The sequence below is a fragment of the Periplaneta americana genome, chromosome 14 (assembly GCF_040183065.1).
Source record: "Periplaneta americana isolate PAMFEO1 chromosome 14, P.americana_PAMFEO1_priV1, whole genome shotgun sequence".
Classification (NCBI taxonomy): Eukaryota; Metazoa; Arthropoda; class Insecta; order Blattodea; family Blattidae; genus Periplaneta; species Periplaneta americana.
Genome location: NC_091130.1, coordinates 35,083,139 through 35,109,834, shown reverse-complemented (window position 1 = coordinate 35,109,834; position 26,696 = coordinate 35,083,139). Strand labels below are relative to the sequence as shown.

The 26,696-nt window shown below is 33.4% G+C and overlaps 2 long non-coding RNA genes across 3 annotated transcripts in view; one reads left to right on the top strand and one right to left on the bottom strand.

Annotated features, from left to right (window-relative positions):
* Positions 1-26,696, top strand: part of LOC138713255 (uncharacterized) — a 1,167,998-nt gene that overhangs the window by 729,307 nt on the left and 411,995 nt on the right. The gene's annotated exons all lie outside the window — the stretch shown is intronic.
* The window catches only part of LOC138713253 (uncharacterized), a 397,650-nt gene that overhangs the window by 149,844 nt on the left and 221,110 nt on the right, over positions 1-26,696 (bottom strand). The window lies entirely within an intron of this gene.

Below are 26,696 nucleotides of genomic sequence, written 5' to 3'. Positions count from 1 at the left end.
AGTTTTTAAGGTATAATTTTTATTTTTTATTATTATTATTATTATTATTATTATTATTATTATTATTATTATTATTATTACTTTACACAGTCATTACTTTATTTTTCCATTAACACTAATATCTAGGTAATTGTCATTGTCTCAATGTAACACGTGCTGTGCTGATCATACTAATTGTACTATTCCTTTAGTTGTGAGATACAGACGTGGACAAATTATTAGACTAAATTAATTATATGTGCAACGAAGCTGTACTTATCGGTAGAAATAATGAACAAAAACATTTTTGCACAGATATAATGAACAGAAAATTGAGTCTGGAGGTTACAAATATTTTGTGAACATTCCCTTATTCTTTATTAACACATTGATTTTGTCAAGGATGCTGAAAACCAAAGTTTGACACTTTCTTTGAATATCAGCATCATTTAGCCAGATATCAGACAGTGCTTAAATGAGTCCATGTTTTGTTGTGAACCTCTTTTTGTTCACTTTCTTCTTCAGTATAGATCACAGATTTTCAATTTCGTTCATGTCCGGTCTTCTTGCAGGCCACGGGAGAATATCTCTTACGGTATATAATTAAAACACCAGTAGTACGAACATAGCCAGAAAAAAATGTACTTAACCATTGGAAAAATATACCAGAAGATGTAATCAATCGTATTTACAACAATAGAGACTCTGTAAATTATACTAATAGTTGATATGACGAATTACATTATGTTGCCAAGAAAACTTTTTATTCTAATAATTTGTCCACGTCTGTAATATTCATATGTACTAATTCTTTTTTTTTTCTTTCTTTTAACTTAATACTTGTATACTAGAATGTATTTTTCTGTTTGTGATTATGTATTCAGTCTCTTTTTTTATTACATATATTTTTTTATTATTGTTATTTCGAAGATAATACTGATTGTGTATATGTATTCAATCTCTCTTTTCTACTTAATTATGTTCATTATTATTTTTAAGTTCATATTTGTATACCGGTATGTATTTTTTCTGTACGTGATTTGATCCTGGTTGAGTGAAAGAAAAGGCCTCATGGCCTTAACTCTGCCAGGGAAAATAAAACTATTATTATTATTAAAATAATAATAATAATAATAATAATAATATGTACACAACAAGTAAGTAGAAATCAGACATAATATATGACATACAGGAAGAAAGGAAAAAGCATAATAAAATATGAACAGCAGGTCAAAATAAATGAGACATACAAAGTGTAAAAAATAAAACAATTATTGATAATAATAATAATAATAATAATAATAATAATAACCTTTAGGGAGGCCGAGACATAGGTGGGAGGATAATATTAAAATGGATTTGAGTTAGGTGGGATATGATGATAGAGACTGGATTACTCTTGCACAGGATAGGGACCGATGGCGGTCTTATGTGAGGGCGGCAATGAACCTTCGGGTTCCTTAAGAGCCAGTAAGTAAGTAAGTAATAAAATAGTGCGGTACAAAGCATATAATAAATACAATATTTTTAGGTACACACAGTAAGGAAAATTATGATTATATATAACTCAAGTTATCACATTATAGATATACCATTATCGGGAAATATGAAAACAAAAAGATAAAATGAGTTAAATATCACTAGAACATAAAACAATGTGAATACGTGGAAACATGCAATACAACATTTGTCATAATAGTAAGTTAGTTTGACAACTCGTCATAAAATAATTTTCTAACTTGGATTTGAAAGATTTCAATGTTCGGCAGCCCTTGACTTCAGGCGGCAGAGAGTTCCAGTGACTAGAGGTAGCAACAGTGAAAGATGAGGAATACAGAGATGATGTGTGAAGTGGAATTTATACCGTGTGATCGCGTTGTGATCGAGTATTATTATTATGATAGCGAGAGAGAGTATGAAAACGAGCGGAAAGTCCCAGTGCATCTGTTTATTTTTCCCGCGAAACTAAATTGTGTTTGAAATATATGCCGATGACACTCGTAAGTTATTGGCGGACGTATTCCGAGGTGTGATTATGGTGGGTTTTTCATGGATCCATAGGGAAGCCACAAATCTCTCCTCCACACTGAAAACTCTCGTATTCGCCTCGCCATCTTGCACTCTTGGAATGGTTGGGAATTTCCGTGTTTTATGTTTTCCCCCAGATCCGCCAGTTGTCTCCCACCATGATCATACTCGAAAAGCGTTCGCCAATATCTTTGGCATTACGACCCTTGCAGTTTACTCTTTTCTCCTTAATGAGAGCCATCCAGAAATTATGATACTTCCCGGTCGGGCAAGTTACCTGGTTGAGGTTTTTTCCAGCATTTTCCCTCAACCCAATATGAGCAAATGCTGGGTAACTACCGGTGCTGGACCCCGGACTCATTTCACCGGCATTATCAGCTTCATTTAATTCAGACGCTAAATAACCTGAGATGTTGAAACAGCGTCGTAAAATAACCTACTAGAAAAAAACCCTGATACAAAGCTCTCATTCTTCATATGCCCACTTTCACAAGATCATTCTGTACATCGTCCAACAATCTTTTTTTTTTTTTTGGTCTTCCTATTCTTCTTTCAGCTCCTGGATTTGCATCTAGTACAGATCTTGGTATTTTATTATTATTCATTCTGAGAACATATCCCAACCATTGTAGTCTTCCAAGCTTAAGGGGGCATTCCACTAAAAATGACAACTTTTTTTCCCAATCATTCTTTTCAACCAAATTTTGAGAGAATATTTACTATGTAAATGACTAACAAAATCCAAACTTTGAACTTCCAAATGTTTTTGGCTTTTCATTTTTTATTTGCTTTCTATTTTTTTAGAAATATTTTCAAACCCAAGTTTTTAGTAGAAGATCTCAACTTTTAAGCTTCCTTTTCGGGTTACATTCACAAGACATAGAGAAACATTTCTATGCATTCATTTCATTAAATATTTCATTTATTCACTTTCAAAAATTTATTTTTAAATTTTGTAGATGTTATTTTTTCTATAGTTCATGAAAAAAAAAATTAAAATAAACTAAAAGCATTTCTTACGAAATAAATGCATAGAAACATGCAGCTACCTCATAAGTACTTGTAGTAAAAATTTTATCCAAATGTTTAATATTTGGCATATTACTAGGATTTATTTAAAATCATCCTTCCTCAAGTGAGATTGACTACTCGGATTCGGAATTAACAAACATCAACAATAAATAGAAATCAAACGAGTAAAATAATTGTTCAATTTGTAAATTGAAACTAAAATTTATGCGTTACATAGTGTAGAATTTGTTGTGTTTATTCTGAACTTCATAAAAGGGAATTTTAAAAGATTTAAGGATATTACATGTAAATTTTGGTAAACAACCCCTCGCTCCAAATAGTAAGCCTGTAACATCCCAGCTACAAAGTGAAATGCCATATTTTTCACTGAGGTATGGAAGGCAAGGTACATATTTAGCTTGCTTGTTATCGTTTATCTGCTGTGCCTGATTCGTGTCTCGCTCAAAGCATGTCGTAGGGTCTAAAACCAAGGGTTTCTGGGTTGAAAACTGGTGTTGAATCAAGAAAAATAAACTTAAGGAAAAATGGATTTGAGAGTAAAATGAATATTTATTGTATGTAACACATTCCTATTAAAATTATCCTCCACTACATTGATCTAGTAACTTCAGGAAGCCAACTTTAGAAAAAAAAGTTACTAGATCTGTAATCAGAAATTTCTCAAGAATATTTCGTTGATGAAAAAATAATTTTGACAGTTCTTTATATGCCACGCCCCCTTACAGCCTTAATTAAACAAAAATATGAACATATTTGTCATCAGAATTGAACTAAATCCATTTTGGGTATGAAAATATACATTCCAATGAAGTGGAATAGCAAATAAAACTTTTTTGGACAATTTTCATGATTTGCAGTGCACTTAATATCAATAATAAAGCTGATATCTTTATGCATAATTTGGAGCTCCTCATTTGTTCTAATTCGCCACTCTCCCTGGTCACATATGGGCCCATATATTTTCCTCAGAATTTTTCTCTCTCGGGTATTGAAAGCTTTAATTGAACGGAGTTACGCAATAATAGACCAACCGACACTTTGAAAAAAAATGAGATATTTGCACAAATCTGTTGATGACAGGCTAATTTAACTCTGAAAAAAATCAAGAATGCGATATCTGAATTTTCCTGCTATTTATGAGCAAAAATTCGTTTATTGCATAAAATTCATTTATTTATTTTGCTTTGAAATATTAATTCAATTGCTGGTCTCTTATTAAAAATCGATTAGCCTTTTTTTGGTATTATTTGTGTTATTTTTGTAATAGTATGAATGTTATAATACTTCTTGCATAAAACGTTTTATGTAAAAAAAAAACAGATTTATTTCAATGGCCAATATCTCGAAACAGGTTTTTGGCGCTTGGTCTCTTATTGCGTAACTCCGTCCAAATGCTCTATCAGGCAAGGTCCGGTTTCACTTCCATAAACAACTACTGGTCGCATGAATATCACCAGCACATTTTTTCATGCAGAAATTTGTTTTGCAGAAAAAATAAACTACTGTAGTAGAGCTTCTCGCCCATGCTGTACATCACTTATAAAATTCCGATTTTTGTAATAAGAAATATTTTAGTAGAAATTATTACATTATTTTAATAACCGTGTTGTATTTATTAATGTGAAATTACATTAATATGTCGATGGTGCGATGCCGGAATTAAGAACGTTGCAAATGTAGTTGCTAGAAAAACCACAAAATACACCGTAATTCAAAAAGGATATACAAAAGTAAAGATCTCTAGCGAGAGTGACAACAATGGTAAACGGTAAATTATCCAAAATGGTGAAAGCGACAGGTCTCAAGTTATTTTGTATTTATTAGCTAGTTCATGTCATCACCACCAAAGACGTAGCGTAGTGCTATACCAGATAGCGACATCGAAGCAAGCAAGAGGAGTTTTGCGTCATAGAATTCAAACAAACGAGGGGCCGTTGTAACAGGGCAGTGAAACTTTAGGATTGAATTTGATAAGAATGCACCACATAGGAACTTCATTGCGCGCCGTGTGACGTAATTCGAAACTAGTGGCTGTTTATGTCCTAGGAAATGTCTGTGGACAGATCAGACTTCGAAAGATACAGTAAACAGGATCGAGCCGTGTACGAATTAATCATAGCAAGTCAACAAGGCGGACTAGTAGGGAACTACACGGTATAGAGTATCTCATGGAAAAATAATAATATCCTTCTAGAACGTTGGATCGGCCTTGCAGGATACGACTTACCAATGTCACTCTGGCCCCCGCGATCGCCAGACTTCTTTATGTGGAAGTATACCAAAACTTCGCGTCTGTCACTCCCATGCCACGGAACCTGAAATACCTGAGGTGACGCATCACAAAAGCAGTGGAGTCAATATCAGAAGACATGCTGGCAAGAGTCTGGACAGAACTGAAGTACTGTACTGTCTCGACATCTGTCGTGTCATCAACAGGGATCATATCGAGTTTTTGTAGTGCACGTATAAAACTTGGAAGTTAACGCGTCTTTTCATGTTAATATAGTTGTGTTAGGTTCATTCAGTTATGAATAGGCAATGGATGCGGGGTGACTTATCATTGAATGTAGGTACACATTTACTATATGTTACATTTTTTCATTCAGACCATTAGCTCAACAGGTTTTAAACGTAAACAGACGATGTCAACATGCTACTGTATCTCCGTACAGTCAGAAGGAAAAGAAAAATAACGTATTGTAGTAGTGTAGCACATACCTTGCAAGTTCAGTCCTCGTCATCATTGATGCAATTACCAGCGTTGCAGTAAACGACGATATATTCTCGTTAAGTTGTCGAAGCTGAATCGTCTTCGCCTATCGCTTAAACAGTTTTTGTATCGAGAGAATTTCTGAAGAAAATTCTAAAATGGGGATCACTCAATTTCTTTAGAGGATTTGCACTGAGCATCATGTTGCACGTGTCGTTTAGACCCGCACAACTAGATTATAATGATGATGATGATGATGATAATGATGATGGTGGTTCCTCAGATTTCATTTCAACCATTTCCTGTGCGATGTACTGTTGCAATGTTTCTCTATAGCCTTAGTTGTTCTGGATTTTATTTCAATTTTACATACATTACACACAATATTGTCTTCGTGGGACTGGAGTCTATGGCGAATCCTCGGCATCAACCCCTTTGATTTGATTACCCCCCTTTGATTTGATTACCTGGTTGGGTTTTCCGAGGTTTTCCCCAACCTAAAGGCAAATGCTGGGTAATATTTTGGCGAATCCTCGGACCTCACCTCATCTCACTACATCTCGCCAAAATATTGTAAAAAATTGCACAAAATTGTAAAAATTGTAGAAAATTACTAAATTGTAAAACTGTAAAAATTTTTAAAAATTGTAATCGTAACATTGTAAAATTTTGACTTGTTCCACATCTTAAAGCTTCATTGCTCATGTAAGATCTATGGAATAAAATAAATGAATGAATGAATGAATGAATGAATGAATGAATGAATGAATGAATGAATGAATGAATGAATGAATGAATGAATGAATGAATGAATGAATGAATGAATGAATGAATGAATGAATGAATGAATGTCACTCTCATACTTCTTAATTGCATTTCGTATCTCTGAGCTAATTTAACGTTTTGACTTCGACATTATGAATGGTTCAGCACTACACTATTCAACTCGTACTAAATACTTGAGCAGGATAACACAACTGCACATGTGTACCGGGGTTCCTTCGTTATGTACGCTGCTGTACTCGCCAGGTACACAAAAGACGGACGGCGCGGCACGTGCCATATACTCCGATACGAAACAACTTCACTTTTCCTTAAGTCATCCCGCATCCGCTGTCTAGTTATGAATAAATCAAGTTTACTTTTGCACCATACTTTTTAATTACCTTGTACATACGACCAATAGACACTTATTTTAATTGAAAATTATCAAGAAATTTTAAACATATTTTTAAAACACAGAAATTATATTGTCATATTTTATTCGACGTTTAAAACTCGAAAAGAAGGTCGCGTATTATTTTTTTAAAATATAATTTACCTTCTAAATGATTTCAACTATCAGTTCGGAATGAATGTGTAAGGTTGGAATTGACATATTCTCACGCCTCTTGAGATGGGAGTAATGTGATTGTGGAGGCATTCCTCCTGTAAGGGTGAATAATAGCTTCGCGAATCCCAATTACAAACTCACCGCAATCTCATCTGTCAGAGGAATTTGAGATTTAACACGTACGTGATAAACACAGACTGTACGACGAGGACATCACTGCTGCTGACATTCGCTGTTCTAAGAACGACGGCCACATTCTGAATCATGCATGCAGCATCCGACGCTGACCGTCAAACTGTCGACAAAGCTATCAGCACGGGGAGATACTGAACAGTTTATGTAGGAGCAGGAATGTCAGAATTGAGACTATGAGAATGAAATTCAGACCTTGATGTGACTTTGAGAAAGGACACCGCAGACTCTTTATGAATTTTTAATTGAACATTGTGCGAGAAGTTATGAACGTTATTAAGTAATTTCGTAACGCTAGAGAACACAGGTAGGTAACGTTTCTTCGTGAAATAATACAATATTGAAGGTGAGATAGGACTATAATAATTAACTGCTAGGAATTTAAATACAAAAATATACTACTACTACTACTACTACTACTACTACTACTTACTGGCTTTTAAGGAACCCGTAGGCTCATTGGCGCCCTCACCTAAGCCCGCCATTGGTCCCTATCCTGAGCTCGATTAATCCAGTCTCTACAATCATATCCTTCCTCCCTCAAATCCTTCCTCCCTCAAATCCATTTTAACATTATCTTCCCACCTACGTCTCGGCCTCCCCAAAGGTCTTTTTCCCTCCGGCCTCCCAACTAACACTCTATATGCATTTCTGCATTCGCCCATACGTGCTACATGTCCTGCCCATCTCAAACGTCTGGATTTTATGTTCCTAATTATGTCAGGTGAAGTATACAATGCGTGCAGCTCTGCGTTGTGTAACTTTCTCCATTCTCCTGTAACTTCATCCCTCTTAGCCCCAAATATTTTCCTAAGAACCTTATTCTCAAACACCCTTAATCTCTGTTCCTCTCTCAAAGTGAGAGTCCAAGTTTCACAACCATACAGAACAACCGGTAATATAACTGTTTTATAAATTCTAACTTTCAGACTTTTTGACAGAAGACTAGATGACAAAAGCTTCTCAACCGAATAATAACAGGCATTTCCCATATTTATTCTGCGTTTAATTTCCTCCCGAGTGTCATTTAGATTTGTTACTGTTGCTCCAAGATATTTGAATTTTTCCACCTCTTCGAAGGATAAATCTCCAATTTTTATAGTTCCATTTCGTACAATATTCTGGTCACGAGACATAATCATATACTTAGTCTTTTCGGGATTTACTTCCAACCCCATCGCTCTACTTGCTTCAACTGAATTTCCGCGTTTTCCCTAATTGTTTGTGGACTTTCTCCTAACATATTCACGTCATCCGCATAGACAAGAAGCTGATGTAACCCGTTCAATTCCAAACCCTCTGTGTTATCCTGAACATTCCTAATGGCATAAGTTACTCTAGAGCAAAGTTAAAAAGTAAAGGTGATAGCGCATCTCCCTGCTTTAGCCCGCATTGAATTGGAAAAGCATCAGATAGAAAATGGCCTATACGGACTCTGCTATAAGTTTCACTAAGACACATTTTAATTAATCGAATAGTTTCTTGGGAATACCAAATTCAATAAGAATATTATATAAAACTTCTCTCTTAACCGAGTCATACGCTTTTTTGAAATCTATGAATAACTGATGCACTGTACCCTTATACTCCCATTTTTTCTCCAATATCTGTCGAATACAAAAAATCTGATCAATAGTCGATCTATTACGCCTAAAACCACACTGATGGTCCCCAATAATTTCATCTACATATGGAGTTAATCTTCTCAAAAGGATATTCGACAAAATTTTGTACGACGTCAACAAAAGTGATATTCCTCGAAAGTTACTACAGTTAGTCTTGTCCCCCTTCTTAAAAATAGGTACGATTATGGACTCCTTCCATTGTTCTGTACAATTTCCTTTTCCCAAATTGCAAGTACAAGTTTATAAATTTTGCTAGATACTGCCCTTCCATATAAAATACAAAAATATATATTTCATATTTTTTGTACACCAGCATTATAAAGAGTCTTTATTTTCAGTCAAAATCGTCCAGAATGTGCCACATAATTTTACCGTTTCCATAAGGTATTACCATAGCAAGTTAGTTGATAGCCGTCCCAACCGGGGTTTAATAATCGGCCTCCTAATCAATTCTAAATGAATATTTATGTTTGATTCAATTTTTTCTTTAATAGAAACCCTAGTTAGGTAGGCTATCATTGAGAAATTTATTGGAAATGCAACAAACGATTTAGGCTACAAGACAAATTACATTTTATAAAGAATATAAGTGATGATTAATTATGCTAATCGATGACTTCAGTGCAGTGGAGGATATCATGTCCAGGGTGCTGTCAGGAACTTTTAATCTTCGAAAGACTTCTAAGGACTCTCGTGGGATTATGCCTCTAGCCCCAATCATAATTCTTATAACGTCCCATGTCTTGATGTTATATTTGGTCCCCAAATCGCTGCAGCATGGCAGATAAATTGCCCGTTTTTCTTTGAGACTTCTCTAGGTTGTTCCTTGCTGTTCTCAAAACGGACTGTGCGACCGAGAATGAGTCCACAATTTTTTTTTCGATCTATAATAATATCTCCTCTTCTAGTTGAACCGTCAGCAGAAAGGTACCCAATTTCCTCGTACACCTCATACTTATCAGCCCGGCGAAGTTCATTGGCAATCGTGAAGCGAATTTTATTATGATTCTCAGTAATTCTCCCTTCCGGCAAAAACCCAGTACTTCATGATTTTTTTATGACGACATAACTTGTGTCATAAAATTAATATTATGAAGCGATTTTTCATGCAATAATATTTGAATACATCATTGTTGTCATAGCAACTTAATCTTCATCGACTAGATATCATCAAACTACCTATCATTACAAATTTGAGAGGTCTCACTGCAAAACTCACTTTCTCCACTTCTGGGTAAAATAGATTTTTGTTGTATTCTTATTCTATATTCCTATTTCCATGTGGATCGAGTATAATTATATAGAAAAGTTATCATTATCCTATACAGGTGATTCAACAGGATTTACCGTCCCTTAAGGAGCTTATTTCCGAAGACATTCTGAGCAAAAAATGTCATATAAATATTTGTCCTAATCTCAATATTATCAGAGTTACACTAATTTGAAATTGTTTGTAAAATATCATTATTCTTGAGTTTTAAAGGTAAAAGAATATTAAAGATAAAGAATGAACTATTCAGGATTATAATTTCTTTAATTAGCTAGTATTCTGAAACTAAAAATGTGTTGTGAATTCCATAGATGCTTCGAACAGATTTTTTTTTTCGATTTTTAACTACAAAATTACATTTTCTTACTCATTTATCACAACAATTGTTACAAACCACGCCACTCTTGTAAATTCTTCAAGACTGTACAAGTTCCTAAAGTCGTATTATTTGTAACAATTTTTGTGACAAGTGCGTAAGAATGATGTCATTTTTAGTTAAAAATTGAAAAACAAAATCTGTATGAAACAACTGACAACACATTTTTAGCTTCAGAACACTAGCCAATTAAAGAAATGATACTTCTGAGTATTTTGTTCTCTATTTGTAATATTACTGTACCCTTAAAACTAAAGAAAAAAGTTATTTTACAAACAACTTCAAATTAGTGTAACTTTGAAAATAACGAGATTAGGACAAATCTTTAGATGACTTTTTTGCTCAGAATGTCTTCGGAAATAAGTTCCGGAAGTGGCGGTAAATCCTCGAGAATCACCCTGCATAAAATGTAATGAATAGTATAAAAAAAAAACTTGGATGCTGTCACTAGGTTACGGAATGATTTTATTTCTGGTGTAAAAAGTAACATTCTCCAAATCGATAAAGTCACGAATCATTATCATTATCCAAATCTTGGTTGGTTCTCCACTATTTAAAGAATTGCCTAATCTCCTTTTTTTCTTATCATTTAGCAATAAATGACACAGTGTAAATGTAAATTACAAAATAAATCAAATTTTACTTACAGTATGTTTTCATATATGTTTTCGTTGTTTACTTAAAATTTAGAAAAATAGAGAATGTTACTTTTGCAGTTAGACCCTTGAGTTCATATATGCTATTTCTCCATTATTTATTTTATAATGCAGTCATGTTTGTATAAAAATAGCACATCAAACATGTTTATAATGTGATATAGTTTTTTTACATTCGTCAAAATTAAGAAACTCATTTTTCTCGCTTCCTAAACATTGGCTCATTCAATAAAGTACAAACTACCAACTAGTTCCACAACATACTAATTTCAACGTAGGTACTTTTAACTTTCGTATCATGCGCCAACCTTCATGTTCACTTTCAGAATCAGAACTTCAAATGCATTACATACTGTTCACTTTATTTCAATTTAAGAACAATCTGCGTTATTATCAAGTCTTTCTCAATATATAAACGTAGCGATAATTTTTCTTACTACTTGAAATGATTAAATTTTGAGAAATCCAGTCGGTATTCGACCGCCATATAGCACTGGCGCTGATGGTAACGAATCAGGAGAAGACCGACCTGTACCCACACAAGGGCACGTGTTTTCGTGTGCTCAAAACATGAGTGTTTCTAGCTTTTCTTGAAGCTTAGCTGAATTTTGAATAAAAAGATACTGCTCGATTAGAGTTCTCCATTTTGCGAATAGTTTTAGTGTACGATTTACACATGTAAACGGAGTCGGCACGTGAAGTTCAAAGACGGTTCTGAGTTCAGTTCTCCGGTGATAGGGGGTCCACATTGTTGCACGGTATACAATCTGGTGAATAACTTTCGGGAGACGAGCAATATTGAAGATAAAAACGTTACAAGGGATCTGTGATGTCTCTCGAATTGTGTGAAATGTTTTTATTCTTGTCAATAAAATGTTTTTATATACTAAAAAGTTGCTCATAACTAGGGTACGGATTTTGAGGTCGTTAAAATGTAATTTTAGGTGCATAAAATAGGCTTAAAAGTGCAGGAAATAGTCTCTAAAGAATTGGAAATAGGCTCTAACAAAAAATAATGTTCTGTTTAAAAACATGTACCAAATCATCAAGAATTCACTTCTAGAATTTAATAATTTTAAATGCTTATACAACTTTACCACCACTACTACTACTAAAAGTACAAAAACAACAAATATCTAACCAGTTAGCCCTACACATAAACTAAACAATTAAATGTGAAAAAAAAATTTTTCGACATAAATTCAATAAACAAACAAGTCAAATATAATCAGTTTTTACCAAGCCTTGTCCGTTAATGTCCATAATTAGCTTCACAATAAATTATTAATAATTTTTTTTCTAAATTTTCAACTAGAAAGCAATGCCGTTTTTTACTCAACACAAATTTGTATCTGAAAATTTACGCTCTACATCAGGAGCGTATTTCAATTTTTACACTAGTTGGACAGGAATTTTATAATGTAAATCCGTGATCTTCCCTGCTAGGATATCTGAAGCAGTACGCAGGTCTTTGAGACCTACATTTTTCTGTAGAACTTGCTCCAGTTAGCCCGTACTTTATTTAGAACAGAATACAAATTTTCGAAATAAGAATGGATGTTTTGACCTATTAGAGATAAAACATACTTAATAGGTCAAAATAGGCTTTGTCGTCAAAATAGGCATTTTTAGATGCTATTAAAAGTACCAATTTTAGGCATAGTTTTGTATGAAACATGTACTTGCAAGTTTTTATGAACTTATCTTTTAAGGATTAAAATAGGTTTTTACCTGTATCTAAAATCCGAAGTCTACTCATAACATTATCTTTTTTTTTCAGCATTGCTCAAATTTATAGTTTGTACATATATAGTTGTTATGCATGCATGTTATTTGTAGCTACTGTATCTTTTAAATTGTTTTGTGCGAGATCGTGCGTGTTTGCTTGGTTTCCCAACCTAACACACATAACAATTTTCCTCTTCTTACCGCTTAAGTGACATATTGATTTTACTGCTTTAGGCTTTTAACATATTTTTAGAGACGTTCAATATAGTAATAATTATAAATAGGAAACTTACCACTGCAATTTCACCTAAATTGCACTGTTAATTATTGTTTTTAAATATTTGCAAAACTTAAGTAAACTCTACAACTCCACTAAAGTTAATGCATTCGTGATGCAAGTAACATTAAGGAAGCCGTGAAAAAATCAACAAGATTCCAGATGCCGATGTTATTACTGCAATATGTTATATAAATAATATTGTTAAAATATTAAAATGAAAAATAAATCATTACATAACCTTACCGTTTGTTTTAAGTTCGCATTTATAGACTGGGGGAAAAAAAGACAGACGTAGGGTATATCACGGCCTTCTGGAGTATAGTAAACACAGAAAACATTTTAAAGCAACAATGTTGAAGATAGATATTTTTGTTTTGCAAATTTGCCGTCATTAAACAGAAACCAAGATGGAGATTTCATTACAACTAATTAGAAATTCCTCTTTCAGGTATGTAATAAACGATCTTCGCACAAAATAATGTACGATACACGAGCGGTATGTTTTCAACTACGTTTCGCTTTTTCAAACTTTTCCTCGAACATGAAAACTTCAACATACCGCTCTTGTAACGCATATTACTATTGTCTTTCTTTTTTATTTATATATACTTCCTCACTTATTCTTTACCATTCTTTTTGGTATGTTTTGGCTTTACCGGTTCACCATTTTTCTTTTTTGTTATTATCTTTTCTTTTATGAATGAAATAGTCAAGAAAAGATCATTATATAATGTTTATTTTATTAAGCATATTACACATTCGGAAATGCTGCATTTGAAGACCGAAATGCGGTTCATGGACCACGACTTCAACATCACTGCTCTAAATCTCGTTTATGTCTAGAGGAAACAATGAATAAGTTAAAACAGACTGTGTTATGTCTCACTGTCACTCGTTACGTTATACTGCGTTCTCTTGTGTACCGGCAACCATTGTCTTCTTGCTGAGGCAAGGAACATAATTCCTTCACTAAACTGTCAGGATAGAACAGTTCCTCCGTAACAGCTTCCTCCTTGAGTACGTTGTGAGAAACACAAGCTTGTGATTTTTACTCTACATAATTGTTGAAACACCTCTGAAATGTAGGATGTTGAGAAACAGAACTGCTATAGCAAACACAAGATATTACTTAAATAGTGAGACAGAAATATTTTAGATGCTTGATTTCAATTGAGCGCAGACAACTGCTGATTAATTTTAACGCGATTATACACGTATGTGAACACAATTTGTGCCAGTTCTTTAAAGATGTTCAGTGGAAAGATATAGTGAGAATCAAACAATAAATTCCGTTGAAATTCATGCAATCTTAATTAGTTTTGAAAAAAAATAATGCGTTGTCGGTAGGGTTGAAAATCTCCTATAAATACTATTAGAGCCTACACTAAATATTTCTGAGCAAATGAAGATTCAGAATTTATTCTTATAACAATATTAGTAGTAGAAATAGTAGTGGTGGTGGTGGTGGTGGTGGTGGTGGTGGTGGTAGTAGGATTAGAGGTGAGTCGATACCACAATTTCTTGATATCAGTTTTAGAGCTTCGATATTGGATAATAAAATTTAAAAAATGAAATCTAAAAAAAAAAAAAAAAAAAACAACAACAAAAAGTGACTGAGGATTTGAAGAAATTCATTTGAATGCATGTAACGTCTGTACAAAAATTATTTATTTATTTATTTATTCATTTATTTATTGTTTATTGTTGTTTATTGTTAGTAAAATAACATTACAAAAATACAGTCTTAATTTTTCCCTGATGGAGTAAAAACTCGTGCTCAGGGAGTTATCTAAACACATACTTAACATAAACAAAGATAATTATTTAACACAAAGTGGGTCAAGAAAAAAAATTATAGGAATAAATTAACTTTAAAAATACAATTTTAATTTTAATTAATTAATCAATTTATTTATTTATTTATTTGTTTATTTGTTTATTTATTTATTTATTTATTTATTTATTTATTTATTTATTTATTTATTTATTTATTTGTTTAATCTGGCGGAGTTAAGGACATCAGGCCTTCTCTACCACACCACCAGAATACATGTACAAAAAACAAATGCAGAGAGAAGCAAATAGGGAGTTATCTAATCACATACTTAACACAGACAAAGATAATTATTTGACACAAAGTGGGTCAAGAAAAAAACACATAGGAATAAATTAACTTTAAAAATACAATTTCAGTTTTAATTAATTAATTAGTTGTATATTTATGTATTTGTTTAATCTGGCGGAGTTAAGGACATCAGACCTTCTCTACCACACACCAGAATACATAGTATACAAAAACAAATGCAGAGAGAAGAAGCAAATAAGAAATGGAAATAAAATTACAGATACAAATACAGAAGCACAAATGTAAAAAGAGTGAGAGAAAAAAATAAAATATGTATACTAGTAGGAAAATATGATCACAATGGGCACGAAAGATACTAATACAGTATATTGTTTTCCTAATATATTAGTGATTGAGAAAAATGATTAAATATCTAGAAGTAAGTAGCTAACTGTGCAAAAATAAACCGGAGAAAAACAGTAACAATTTCGAAATATCTGCAGTAGGATAAATTAGAATACTCAGTTTACTGTATTGTACTCTACGCAGTAAGAAAATGCTTAATGAATTTGTTTTTGAATACCGTTAAATTCCGACAGTCTCTGATGTCTCTGGGTAGGGTATTCCACAAGCGCGATAGCGAGATTGTGTATAATGATGAATACGATGATGTCTTATGTGTTGGTATGGCTAGTATGCGGCTATTTTGCGTGCGTGTGAAGAGATTGTAATACGATGATAGATAACTGAAGCCGGAGGCAAGGTAGGTAGGTGTAGAAGTGTGAAGGACTTGGAAAAGGAGAACGAGGAAATGAAAATTTCTACGTTCGTTAAGCCGTAGCCAGTTTAGAGTTTGGAAGGATGGGGTAATGTGGTCAGCGCGATGGACATCGCAAACGAAGCGAACGCAAGAATTATTATGAACACGTATTCTTTGCGACTGGTTGACATTGAGGTCAGTCAGTAGAAAATCACAATAATCAAAGTGGGGCATTACTAGAGTTTCTACTAGTATTTTTTTGAGTGATAACGGGAGAAATTTTCGAAGGCTGTTTAAGGAATGTAGTATAGAAAACAGTTTTTTGATAATATGAGTTTCTTGGTTATTCCAGTTTAAATCCACATCGAAATAAACACAAAGGTTTTTAATACAGGAAGCAAAAGGGATTATTGTGTCATTTAATTTGACTGGAGGAGTGAAGTAATGTTGGATAATAGACGTTGATGTCCCACTAGGATTGCTTGTGATTTTCTTGCATTGAGAGTAAAACCGAACTTTCGATGCAAGAAAATCAAAAGCAATCCTAGTGGGACATCAACGTCTATTAGGGTAATGGGATTAAATAAATACAATTTTCTGTAAGATTTAAATGTTTCCAGAACATTTCGGTTAGGCCTACTTCTTTCTGTCCACCTCTAATGTGATCGTACACCTTTCGTTCATCGTCACATCATCCACAAATTTAAGTCCACATACATTGTGTCCAGCTTCAACAAGGGTCTTTGAATATAATGTCCAGTGTCATGTAGGTAACAAACATTTTTGTCACCGTGTGTTTTCGGTAACAGACATTTTCGGTCACTGTAAAAACTCGTTGCTTTACAGTCTGTCCCTTTGCACAATTTGAAAGACACATTCGATGATCTATTGGACACCATCCATGATGGGGTAATAGTAATATGCGTTACAAGAGCTGTATGTTGAAGTTTTCATGTTCGAGGAAAAGTTTGAAAAAGCGAAACGTAGTTGAGCTTTTTTAATTTCCGAGAATTGAAAGAAAACATACCGCTCGTGTATCGTACATTATTTTGTGCGGAGTTCGTTTATTACATATCTGAAAGAGGAATTTCTAATTAGTTGCAATGAAATCTCCATCTTGGTTTCTGTTCAATGACGGAAAATTTGCAAAACAAAAATTTCTATCTTCAACATTGTTGCTTTAAAATGCTTTCTGTGTTTACTATACTCCAGCAGGCCGTGATATACGTCTGTCTTTTTTTTCCCCCCAGTCTATGATGAGTCTGGAATCTTGTTGATTTTTTCACGGCTTCCTTAATGTTACTTGCATCACGAATGCTGTAACTTTAGTGGAGTTGTAGAGTTTACTTAATCTTTGCAAATATTTAAAAACAATAATTAACAGTGCAATTTAGGTGAAATTGCAGTGGTAAGTTTCCAATTTATAATCATTACTACATTGAACGTCTCTAAAAATAATATGTTAAAAGCCTAAAGCAGTAAAATCAATATGTCACTTAAGCGGTAAGGAGAGGGAAATTGTTGTGTGTGTTAGGTTGGGAATACTGAATGTGGAATTTTAGACTTTCCGCGGATTGGTTTGTGCGGAAACCAAGCAAATACGCACGATCTCGCACAAACGATGTTGCAATTTACATAGAAACTACTTTTATCATAGGACGTCAAGCCACAGGTAAGGGACGAGGTCTTTTACCACCTTTTGGTCCTGAAATTTGGAACGTATATAATCTGGTAATAAACAGGACGCAACCCACAAACAACTATGTTTAAGGTTGGCATTCTCATTTCCAGGGAATGTTAGTTACACGTCATGCGACTTTGTGGAAGTTTCTAGAACATACCCAGAAAGATGAAAGGAATAATTCTGTGTTAATATTAAAACTAGCTGAAGGTCACGGCAGTTCCAATATTCTATAAAAAAAGTTGCGTATGAAATCATCATCGAATTGAAAAAATTGTTGGCAGATATCAAGAATATAAAAGAAACAATGATATTCATTAGTACCTGTGTGCCTTGAGTCACAAAATTAAATTATACGCACTGGAACCTGAAGGTGAAAACCAGCAACTGTAAGAAATAATAAGAACTTTTTGCGGAAATTTGAACCTTGTATTAGTAAGGAACAATATGAAATCATTGTAACAAATTCCAGTTTGTATTAATATAGCCTAGTGTCGCTTATAACAAATAAATTCAGACGCAATTAAAAATTGTGTGAACTAAAATAAACTGTGACCAAAAAAAAAAAAATGCATTTACCAAAAATAGTGCGAACGAAACCTACAGTGGACATAGTTTGAATAACCAAAAGTGGGGTAGATAAAAAATGAGATGAACATAAATTTTAGTGCTGGGTGATCAAAAAAATTGGTTGCCTTAATGTTTATTATCCAACTGTCTGGGGTTCGATTTAAATACGTATGCCCAATGAACGGAGTGAAATGTTGTATGAATAACAGCCAATCTTCCAATAATAATAATAATAATAATAATAATAATAATAATAATAATAATAATAATACTTTTTTATTTTTATTTTTTATTTTATTTACTTATATTTAATGTGCTGTACAACAGCCAGAGGCCAATTACAGTTCAGCACAAACAATATAACAAAAACATTGGCAATAATATACAATAAAAGTACAAAGAAATAATTAAATTAATGGCAATTAATTAAAATGATAATTAACAAATGAAATAATGGAATCATAAATCAAGAATGGAATCATATAAAATAGTATTATAAATATATACAAGATCATAATACAACGACAATAATGATATTGAATGGACGGAATAAAATGGATGACTAAACTACATAGCATAATGAGTTTAAAAGTAATTGTATTTGAAAATGAAAGGATGGAATCAAGTAAATTATTAAATAACAAAATTATATAAAAGTTAGCAAGAATAATATTAAAATACATATTTAAACAAAAGATATAAATGAAACTGATATAAAATTTCAAAGTATGTACTACACATTAAATGGATCCAAGTTTGATCCGTGCAAATTAGCATATTTTATACATCTTCAGACCGGAGAGAGAGATTTAGAATTTCTATTGTAAAACATTTTATGATATCTTAAACCCTTAGCAGGAGTACGAAGACTGATATTGCTTTGGAAAGATTCACAATCAATATCACCCTTAAGAACTTTACAAAAAAATAAATAATCAAGATCTTGACGTCTGGCAAATAAACTACAGCAATTAAAATATTTGCAGTTAATCTCATATTTATAATCATCAGAATTAGGTAAAAATCTATAAGAACACATAATAATAATAATAATAATAATAATAATAATAATAATAATAATAAAATAATAATAATAATAATAATAATAATAATAATAATAATAATAATAATAATAATAATAATAATAATAATAATAGGCCTACAGTTATCGTAAAGATCATACTTACTTTTTCACCGACTGAATTATTTATTGATAATTATTTATCTGGGCTGTGTAGACCTATCATAAAACAGATCAGAGGACGGAAATGGAAATGAATTGGCCACACACCACACTAACCTACAGCAAGGCATTTTTGACTAGAACCCACAGTGAAGTAAAAGAAAAGGCCTATGTGGAGACTGATTATTGAGAAGGAACTGAAAGAAGTGAGAAGTGAAAAAGACTTGGAGAGTGGTAAAGGTTGTGGTAAGGGATGAAGCCCGATGGAGGAATTTCGTTATTCCGCAGAGAATTATTATTATTATTATTATTATTATTATTATTATTATTATTATTATTATTATTATTATTATTATTATTATTACTACTACTACTACTACTACTACTACTACTACTACTACTACTACTACTACTACTACTACTACTACTACTACTACTACTACTACTGGCTCTGTAGTTTGGGAAGGTCCTTAATCTAAATCCTTAATGAAAATACGGTCAAATTCTATGATATGTGGTCATTGCTGTAGTTTGAAACAAACTTTAAGAGGTACTGTTGAAATCTCCTTAGTCAGGCTAGACTCTTTATGGACTCGTACTGTACTACTTTTCCAAGGTCATGCAATCGCCTCTGCAGACCTCCTTCCAGATCGCAGCCACAATTGCATGTAAGACAAGAAATTAAACGCTGACATTGGTGGCTCAACACTTTTTAGGAACAAAAGCCTAGGAACTCTTTTACTGGAAGAATATTCCTTTTCTTAATGTAGGTATCGTTCATTGCAGTAATGCTTATTCACATTCTTTAGTTGAAATTGGAATAGAATCTATAATATGTAGCTGGACTCAAGATTCATGAACACACGAAAAGTAACATTATTTCCTTTCTCTAGCAAACTCCTAGCATTATGTTTGACTGTCTGAGTGAGTTTTAAAATTAGTGAATCAGTGCAGCAGAATTCTTCAGGCGCTTCATCATAAAATTACTGTTACGCGAAGGCATCTACGCAAGTTTTGAAATTAGGGAATCAGTGTAGCAGGTTTCTTGAGGCGCCATTCCATGAAGTTAGGGTTAATTAAATAAATAAGACGGCGGTATGCAAGCTTGAAATTTGCAAATCACAACTACTCCTGAAGTGCCAGACCATGGTTTTCGATAAAACAACGAATGGACAAGCCTTTAAGTGAAGGATATGAAATGTCAGCCGCTACTTTTATATTGTATGTATTTATTTACACTGCAAGTGGGCAAGCACCCGGTGGCAGTGGTATACACAATATAAACAATACACAATAAAATTACAATTATATACACAATACAATAAGAATACACAATACAATTTAACACAATAATTGCAGTAAATAATAATACATAAAATAACCTAATTAATAAGTGAACCTAATTTTACAATACAACCAACATAAGTTTGACATTGGTACTGATAATAGTCTTTCACTTTACTCTAATCTCACTCACTGTAGTGGCACTATGACGCATTTCACTAACACTTTAGGACACATTTCGCTGACACTATAGAACACATTTCATTGACGCTATAAATTATCACTGATCGGAACTATTCACTGCACTGTAAAACCATAACTTCACTGACTCACCTCGCTTCACTGATACAACAGCTCAAATAAAACAAATACTTACTCCCTTATGCATACTTATAAACAGAACTACATTTAAGCTAAACATTTCTAGTCTATGACCCTCTTACACGCTATTTTTAAATAATTTACAATTAAAACCAAGGGAGTAACCCGTCAGGCTAAATAAATACATGTCACCTTAAAAAATTAAATGTTAAATGTCACCTTAATTTTAATTTACACTTCATACACAACTTTTTAATTTATTCTTGAATCTCCTGAAGGAAGGACAGCCCTTATGCAATATATTAAAATCAAATTGTTTTTCAATTAGCTAACATGCTACATTTAAAAGTTTATCAAAGATTATTTAAACGTAATGAATATATTTTTGAGTGGATATATTTTTTACGGTACAGTAACAGCGAGGTTTTTGTTTTAGACGGTACGGCGTACCGACTCGTACTGGCCAACTACTGCACTGCATATGGTCAAAAAGATGCCGCATAAGGCATTGTATCTCAAGTCATTAAAAACGGACAATTATTTATGTCCTTTACTTATTAACCATAGCGTACTCCGCGGCCAAAAGTCTATCTGATGAATTTTATGTTAATCTTAACAGATCTTCATTGCCCTTTGTCAAAATGTAATGCTAAATTATGCGTTTTGTTTAAGGACTTTTTATTATAGAAGTATGTCTATAAAGACCTTCACGAGTGTCACAAAACGTTCAAATAAAGCACTCAGATATAAAAACGTCATTTTAACCAAGAATCTCCTCATAGAAAATTGTGTGAAGACGAAAATGTTAGAAATAAGTGTCTTGTCAGTCATTCGACAACAACAGGCGAAAATACAATCCAAGAAGAGAAAGAGAACAATAGAAAAGAGGGTGCAGGGAAGGAAAAAAACTTTTAGCATGTCATTAAAAGAAAAACACAGAACAGAAAACTCCATAGAAGTAACGAGCCAATATTCTTGTATTTTCCTTCTTCCAACTTGATGAAAATGAACTCCTAAAACTAAAGACGATGATTCTGAAGGGGCTGGGATTTAACGGAATTGGAAGGGGATGTAATCTCTCAGGGATAAGGATACAAAAAGTTGAAGGACTCGTTTGGAAATGCAATTTTTCCTGAATACGAGGTGCTGTGGATAAGTTGACACTAACAGCTATTCTTCTATGTGATGTCTTATTGTTTAGAAAGTTAAACCTTCGATTTTGGATGAAATAACCGAAGATTCTTTAGTCCTTCTTAGCTTCAAATGTAAAGTAAGGACATGAATTTATGATTGTGTATATGTCTTTATTATATGTTCTACACAATAGCTTCTATACGACAGTTTTATGTTGAGTTTCCTCTAATGAATGTCTCATTGCCGAACTAATTAAAAGGCCTTTATGCTACCAGAAAGACACACATTTACACATACAAAACAATATTTACAGGTGTATTTAGGGGACAGGTGGAATAATATGTTGTTCTTAACCAAAACATCTAATTAAATAAAAATACAGTGTTACTTTAAATGATTTTTCCGATTACAAACCTGAATAACTATCGTTAGGAGACACTTAGAAATATGATATTGGTATCAATGTAAAGAGAAATTCAAATATTTTTTGTTTTCCATTCGGTTAAATCACATGTGCTGCTCTTAAGTCATCAAAAATTAGGAAACATGAATTTTGTATCAACAGAAACATAAACTCCAACATTTTTTTTTTAATTTTCACTGGAAAACATGAAACATAAAGAGAAACATTTGGTTCACAACCGTAAGTAAGTCACATGTGCTCAATGTGAGCTCCTTATGTCACAAGACACACATCAATTTCCTGTCATACACGTTGTACCATTGAACCATCCACCAGTGCAATGACCTCTGTGATGCGGACATGAAGATCCTCAATGATAGGTGGTAATGGTGGCTGATACACTTGTTGTTTTATAAAAACCCACAGAAAAAAATCACAAGAAGTGAGGTCGGGGGAACGTGGAGGCCAATGCAAACATTCTAAATCTTCACGGCCAGCACGTCCAATCCATCTTCTTGGAAATCGTGTGTTCAGTTCGTTTCTGACATCTAAGTGGTAATGGGGTGGTGCCCCATCCTGCTGAAAAATGAGACCTTCGATGTCCTGTTCCAGTTGTGAAGAAGCCACAATTGTAACATGTCTAGGTACCAATTACGAATACTGGGCCCACTGGGTGGATCAACACCAAATTTTCTTCTAAAATTGCGTTGTACAGTGACAACAGACTGGGATATGTGAAAATCTAGCACACTAAATGCCCTCCTGTCTTCGTTTGTAGCCATTTTTCTGTTATATCGTCTCCTAGCAACGAAATTAATAAATATGCGACAGGTTCACCAATATAACAAAAATATTTCAGTTTCTCTTTCCATTGATACCAATATCATGTTTTTAAGCGTCTCCTAACATAGTTATTCAAGTTTATAATCGGAAAGATCATTTATAGTAACACTGTATAACTTTACTTTTAATTATAAGTAATTTATTTCTTAGTTAATATAATATTATTCTCATACATGAGACCATAGAAAATTTAAGAACGTCATTGGAAAAATTTCCCTTGAAGAAATAAGATATTAATTGAATCTTATCCATATACTTCATACAATATACAATTCGATGGGGTTCGAGTAAAGAAGGTAAAGTCATTTTTTGTGTAAATGTAGTTTTATTCCCCAGGTGAATACAAAAGTTAAATTCTACAAGTTGGTGTGCAAAAAAGAAAATAATACTAGCATTTAATGCGACTCATTTAATTTGAAAATGGATTGCAATAGGAGTCCGAAGTTTAATTTTCATTTATCTCAAAACTCTTTTTTTATGACTTATCCCCTTAACCCAAACACCATAGAATTATAGAATTTAATTGAGAAAATTTCCATCAAGAATTAAGGTAATAATTGAATAGTATTCTCATAGGCTACTTGAGAAAATAGACCTACCTCTAAATGAGGTTCTGGCTGATATGTAGAGTATAAGTTATTTATTATCAGGCAGTACATCTCACTTGACGGTATGTGTCAGAGGAAAAACAATAATTGTTTGTATGCATCTGAAGTCTGATTAGTGTAATTAACTAGCCAGCAATGTTTGCAATGGAGGGGCTTAATTGCCTCAATTATATTTTAATGTAAAATTTCTACCTCGGGACTAGGAGAGATGGCGGTGCACAACTTCTAATCACTAGATTGTGCACCAATATGCCAGGGTTAAATCCCAAATCTCTCCGCAGTGCATATGAAGAGAAGGCATATGTCACTGTTGATAGTGATTCGTCCGTTGGACGGAGACGTTAAGCGTGGCGGCCCCCTTGTTGCTATGTGACAGGAGTAGGCTACGTGCCGGCACCGAGTTTCCCCTTCTTCCTTCCTTAATTTCATTATCATCCTCATCCATTCCCTACTCTACACTTTCACATACACTCATCCTAGTATATGACATAACTCTTCACAGATACACATCATACATAACGTGGCCCGCCGAAGTGGTGTGGAACTTGAATATGGCTCATAGTCCTGCCATCTATTCGCAGTATGCGGAACCCTAATCACGCAAGTGAAGTGGGTAGGCATTAGAGGCGCACACACATAAATTAGGTCCTTTTAGTAATTTTTATTAACTCCTGTTTCAGTAACAGGAAACAAAAACATACAAGAAGGTGAGTGAATAATAATATTATCATTATGATTATCGTTAGTATTATTATCATTATCATTGTTATTACCGGTACTTAAAATGTTGGATTTGTTATTGTTACAACTATTATTGCTATCGTTATTATTACTTACTAACTTACAAATGGCTTTTAAAGAACCCGAAGGTTCATTGCCGTCCTCACATAAGCCCGTCATCTGTCCCTATCCTGTGCAAGATTAATCCACTCTCTATCATCATATTCCACCTCCCTCAAATACATTTTAATATTATCCTCCCATCTACGTCTCGGCCACCCCAAAGGTATTTTTCCTTCCGGCTTCCCAACTAACACTCTATATGCATTTCTGGATTCGCCCATACGTGCTACATGCCCTGCCCATCTCAAACGTCTGGATTTAACGTTCCTAATTATGTCAGGTGAAGAATACAATGCGTGCAGTTCTGTGTTGTGTAACTTTCTCCATTCTCCTGTAAATTCATCCATTTTAGCCCCAAATAGTTTCCTAAGAACTTTATTCTCAAACACCCTTAATCTCTGTTCCTCTCTCAAAGTAAGAGTCCATGTTTCACAACCATAAAGAACAACCGGTAATATAACTGTTTTATAAATTCTAACTTTCAGATTTTTTGACAGCAGACTAGGTGACAAAAGCTTCTCAACCGAATAATAACACGCATTTCCCATATTTATTCTGCGTTTAATTTCCTCCCGAGTGTCATTTATATTTGTTACTGTGCTCCAAGATATTTGAATTTTTCCACGTCTTATTATTATTATTATTATTATTATTATTATTATTATTATTACTACTACTACTACTACTACTACTATTACTATTGTTATTATTATTATTATTATTATTATTATTATTATTATTATTTGTTAATGTAATTTTTATTTTTACAATGAAAAAGAGACCCGTTTATAACGACGTCCCAATTTCATTATGCATTTCCAATAGGAAGCTTGTCAACGTAATGTGTGTGGGCCTTGATGAACCAGATCTGCGGAAGACCGATAAACTGCTATTTAATTCATGTGATGCCGTATAAACAGAGGTACAACACTGCAGGGATTCACGACCGTATCCATGGAAACCAATGTTCTGCGTTCTGACGTCACGAATATCAGCGAACGGCGAAGTCCACGTGGATTTCGTGCAAACAAAATATAAAGACAAGAGAAGGAAAACAGACGTAAACTTTACTTGATGAATTTGGTGATATTCTAGAAAATAAAACTTTTTTTGTTCTTTTTTTTTTATTTTTCGCATTGCAATCTCTTCCAAGATGGCTCAACTCTTATTCTTTTTTTTTTCTTGACTCTTTCTAAAAGGCTCTTTTTACAGTATAAGGACACAATTTGCGTGGATGGTTGATGAGTGGATAAACAATTTGGGCTGACTGCAAACTCCAGTTACGAGTTAGATCTGCTAACGAGACAGTGAAGGGAGGGACTGAATTAAAGTAGAAATGCTTTACTTCTTCTTTTATACCTCTCTCTCTCTCTTTCTCTCTCTCTCTCTTCTGTACTTTTTTTCTCTCTTAAGCTGTTCTATTTTCATGCTTCTTTTATTCGATTTTATAGACAACTTTCAATACTTCCGTACCCTGTTCTCTATTAGTAGTTGTCCTTCGTTTAAAGGTAGAGCAAAAGCAGTTTGATTTTTGTGTTACGTTCATATCGTAATTCATAGCTTGTCGTGATCTCATAAAATAGACCTATAGGATTCATTTATTCTTCAAGGAACGACCACTCATATAAATTGAGGGAAAGAAGACAGAGGACGGACACTGGAAAGTTTTCTTTTCTCAATCATACTATCAGGGACTGGAATGCTTTACCTGCAGACTTACTAAAGGCTTTACCAACAACCAAAAATGTATTTAAAAATAGGCTTAAGGACTTTATTAATAGACGGTAATTAT